Source organism: Chrysochloris asiatica, unplaced genomic scaffold (genome assembly GCF_000296735.1).
Source record: "Chrysochloris asiatica unplaced genomic scaffold, ChrAsi1.0 scaffold00215, whole genome shotgun sequence".
Lineage (NCBI taxonomy): Eukaryota > Metazoa > Chordata > Mammalia > Afrosoricida > Chrysochloridae > Chrysochloris > Chrysochloris asiatica.
Genome location: NW_006408733.1, coordinates 53,014 through 58,111, shown reverse-complemented (window position 1 = coordinate 58,111; position 5,098 = coordinate 53,014). Strand labels below are relative to the sequence as shown.

At 39.6% G+C, this 5,098-nt stretch overlaps 1 pseudogene; it reads left to right on the top strand.

Moving 5' to 3' along the window:
- Positions 1-3,893: 3,893 nt before the first annotated feature.
- LOC102828596 lies at positions 3,894-4,623 on the top strand (annotated as a pseudogene).
- Positions 4,624-5,098: the final 475 nt, after the last annotated feature.

Here is a 5,098-nt window from a genome sequence, read left to right as displayed (position 1 = left end):
AGCAGCTGGCGAGCTTGAACCACTGACCTTGCAGTTCAGATTTTGCAGTCTGATGCATTAACTCATGGCACCACACCAGGGTGATTAATATTATTGTAGTAAAATACATATAACATAAAATGTATCAGAAAATTTTCGTTACTCCTATCCTTCCCATCTCCCAGCTCCTGGAAACTACTAATCTGCTTTTGGTCTCTATGGATTTGTCTATTCTATAAGATATTTCCTGTAACTGAAATCATATAATATGTAGTCTTTTGTGTCTTCTTCTTTCATTTAGCAGAATGTTTTCAAGATGTATCCATGTTGTAGACTGTTAACAGTACTTTCATTTTTATGATGGTTTAATATTGCAATGTACAAATATATCACATTTTGTTCATTCATCAATTAATGAACAAACAGTTATTTCCACCTTATAGCTATTGTGAATAGTGCTGCTATGAACGTTTTATGTATAAGGTTTTGTTCTAACACCTTGTATACACCCAGCTAAGTTATAGAACTACTAAGTTATATGTTATTGTTGTTATCAGGTGCCATCGAGTCAGAACCGACTCATAGCGACCCCATGCACAGCAGTACGAAACAATGTCCAATCCTGGGCCAACCTCACTACATCATCAATGATGCCACCTGGCTGATCCATCTCGTTGGGGGTCTTCCTCTTTTCCTCTGACCCTCCACCTTACCCAGCATGACATCCTTCTCCAGTGACTGTTCCCTCCTGACAATATGTCCAAAGTATGAGAGACAAAGCTTAGCCATCCTGGCCTCCAAGGAGCACTCTGGCTGCACTTCTTCCAAAACAGATCTATTGGTTCTTTTGGCAGTCCATGGCACTTTTAGTATTCTCCTCCAACACCACAACTCAAAGGCATCAATTCTTCTATGATCTTCCTTATTCACTGTCCAGCTTTCACATCCATATGAGGTTATTGAAAATATCATGGCTTGGGTTAGGCGCACCTTAGTCCTCAAGCTGACATCTCTGCTCTTCAACACTTTAAAAAGTTCCTGTGCAGCAGATTTGCCCAATGCAATACGTCATCTGATATCTTGACTACTGCTTCCACGAGTGTTGATAGTCGATACAAGAAAAATGAAGTAGTAATTCTAAATTTAACTTGTTGAGGAACTGCCAGACTGTTTTCCACAGCAGTTGCACCATTTTACATTCCCACCAGCTGTGAGGCTTCCAATTTCTCCACATTCTCATCAACACTTGTTATTATGTTTTAGTGTTGTCATCATTGTGGGTGTGTGTGTGTGTTTATAGCCATCTTTTGGATGTGAAGTGGTATCTCATTGTGGTTTTGATTTGCATTTCTCCAATGTCTAATGATATTGAACATCTTTTCATGTCCTTACTGGCCATTTATATATATTGTTTGAATAAATTCAAATCCTTTACCTATTTTTATTATTGGATTGTCTTTTCACATGTTATTTTCCAATATTTTCTCACATTCTGTAGGCTGTCTTTTCACTGACTTCATAGTGTCCTTTGACACACACACATTTCTATTTTTGATGAAATACGATTTATCTATTTTTTTCTTTTGTTACTCATATTTTTTGTATCATATCTAAGAAATAATTACTTAAACCAAAATCATGAATATTTAACCCTATATTGTATTTTAAGAGATGTATATTAGATTCATTTTGAGTTCATTTCTGTATGGGGTGTAAGGTACAGATCTAACTTCATTCTTTTATATGTGCATACCCAGTTGTCACAGACCCATTTACTGAAGAGATTGAATTTTCCCAATTGCGTGGTCTTGACACACTTGTTAAAAACCAAATGGTCATAGAGTTTATTTGTGGATTCTCAATTCTAACCCATTGATCTATATGTCTCATTATGCTGGTTCCACACTATTTTGATTACTGTAGTTTTGCAATAAGTTTGGAAATTGTGAAGTGTTAGACCTCTAAATTAGTTCTTTGACAATATATATATATTATTTTTTTCAGGAAAGAGGGCACTTTTCAAAGCCCTTTGAAATTCTTTATAAATTTTTAGCATCAGCTATTCTTTTTGGGAAGTCAGGAGTGAGACAACATTGAGATATTGATAGAGGTTTCACTAAATCTGCAGACCACTTTGGGAAATATTGCCATATTAACAATATTACGTGTTCTAATCTATGAATATAGATGTCTTTCCATTTATTTGTTGTTTGTTTTTGAGTGCCGTCAAGTTAATTCCAATTCATAATGACCCTGCATAGGGTTTCCAAAGAGCAGCTGGTGGGTTTGAACCACCAATCTTGTGGTGTGCAGTCAGTCCAGTGCTTATCCTACAGTGCCACACCATAACTCCATTTATTTATGTCTTCTTTATTGTCTTTCAGCAATGTTTAGTAATGCTCCTTGAACAAATCTTTTATTCTTTTAACCAGGGCATTCTTAATGGCCTTGGTGAACGATGTGTCCTCTGAGCCCTCCGTTGGAACATAATTCTCTGGTTACTCTTTTGGTCTTATATAATATATTTACTCTGTTGTTGTTAAGTGCCGTCGAGACGGTTCTGACCCATAGCGACACTGTACAAGGTTTCCGAGGGTGTAAATCTTTATGGGAGTAGAAAGCCTCATCTTTCTCCTGCGGAGTGGCTGGTAAGTTTCGAACCGCTGACCTTAAGGTTCGCAGCCCGATTCGTAACCACTACACTACTCTAGCATCACCTTTTTATTCCTTCTTCTGTCATCTGTCAGGACAACTCAAGCATTCCACTTCCCTGAATGTTGTCAATAACTTTTTTCCAAGCTCCTTAAGAGTCACCCTAAACAACAACAAAATAAATTTACAAAAAAGAAAGAAAAAAAAAAGTCACCCCAGCAGCAAGCTTGCTCTCTCCCCTGAACTGTTAAATCTCGTGTCCTAGGAAAGTATTCCAGGCAATGAATTCTTGCTCATCCAAGCTACCATCCCAGTCCCTGAATCCTGCTGGTACATGCTAATTCTTTCCGTTCTTTTGGTATGTCTCTTTCTTCCCTTATTAGGCTCAGTGTGTTCTCATCCAAGTTATCCTGCATTTAATCTGGGTTATCAATCTGGCAAGCAGGAGAGGAAACAGCAGTTACTGACAAAGGTACCAAGGGTCTCCCATGCCTTTTTTGGTCCTCTGCACGTCACCAAACATGATGTCCTCCTCTATCAATTGATCTTTCCTAATAACATGTCTGGATCAAGTTATTTAAAAAATGTTCTGTTGTGACACAAAAAGTTTTCACTGGCTAATTTTCAGAGGTAGATCAACAGTTCTTCCTTCTTAAAGACCAAAAACCAGGAGAGTTGTGGGATGACATCAAGAACAACATACAGAAAGAAATCAAAAAGTCATTAAGAAGATAATAAAGAAAGAAAAGAACAAATTGGATGTCAGAAAAGACACCGAAATTTACTTTTCAGTGTAAGGATGCTAAAGCAAATGGAAGAAATGAGGAGGCAAAAGAGCTGAACAGAACAGAGCAGCTAGAGAAGAATACGTCAAGTATTTAATGAAATGCTCAAAGACCTGAAATTAGAAAATAGAAAGGGAAAAATACACTTACCATTTCTCAAGATGAAAGAAAGGAAGAAAAATTTCAAGCCTCCACTTGTTACATTGAAGGGATCTATGGGCAAATATTGAACAATGCAGAAAGCATCAAAAGAAGATAGAAGGAATTTACAGAGTCACTTTACCAAAAAGAAAGGGTTGAAGTTTAACCATTTCAAAAGGTAATTTATAGAGGCGGGCGCCTCTGGGCAGTCGCGGTGGCCTGAGGACACGGGTGGTTGGGCCGCGGGCGCAGCTTCTTCGTTTGCTGGGCCATGACAGCACTTGGCCCTTCTGCTGGCTGCCCCTGAGCCACCACCAGGGGTGGGGGTGGGGTGGGATGGGGTGGGGTAGGGTGGGGGTAGCTGATGGCACCAAGTTATCCCCAAGGCCCGGGGCCCCTCCCCGCTCCCTGCAGTGCGTGGACATGTTTCAGATCATTGTAAAAAGAAACACAAGCGAGAGGAGGAGGATGACGATTGTCCAGTGAGTAAGAAGAGGCTGACGGAAGCAGGCCTCTGTCCTGGTCCAAATGACTGGATTCTTTGTGCACATCATGGAGTAAATCTGTGCGCTAGTGGCCTTTCTGTGTCTGGCATGTTATATGTGACTTACGAAGACATGGATCAGACAACCACAGAACCATGGTGTGAAATTGCCCGAAGGCGGCTTCAGGAAATCAAAGACAGGATGATTGATGAAGATTAAGAAGCTGAAGACTACAGAAATGTTAACCATCTCCCCAGTCTTGTCCTTTCTGATACTATAAAAACAGGTTTGAAGAGAGAGTTTGATGAAGTCTTTACCAAGAAAATGATTGCATTCATGAGCAGTCCCTTCCATGGAACTTGTTCTCCGGATACCTCTCCCTGAACTCCTTTCTGATAAGCCAAAGGTATCCACTAACGCTAAGAACTACACAGGAGCAAGCCTGTGTAGGCTAAGCATGCAGCTGCTTAGCAGTTTTCCCACAGAAAACAGAATTGTTCTTGGAACCATAGCAAACAGGGGTGCCTCTTTATAATAGTCTGGAGATGGCTGCTTGCACAAAAGAAGAGATAGAACTCTAGAAACCATTTTCTACAGTAATGTTGTCAAATTTTAGAAGGTTCCTGTGTTTTGCCATGAGCCTACTTGCATAGTACGGGAACTTGAAGGTTGTATAAAACAGGTGTAATAATATCACCTGTGATGCGGAATGGAACTTTCACTTTGGGTAGCCATTTATTGAATTCAAATTGATGCCAAGGAAGCTTTTTTCCAGGGAAAAGCCATTTTCTAGGGTCTTATTAAGAGAACTGTCACCCTCTACACAGGCAAGTATAGAAGCTGTATGGGTCAGGGTAACTTCAGCCACCGATTACATTGTTAAAAACCATTCGGATCCTCTGAGACTAATCTCCTCAAGCTAAAAAAAGTTGCATTAAGAAAGAAGACCATCTCTTGTGATACAGTAGTGAATAATTGTTATTAGGACTGATTGTGAGGCTTGGAAATGTAAAGGTAGACATTTTATTGCAGGGAGGGGAGTGATTAACTTTCCAG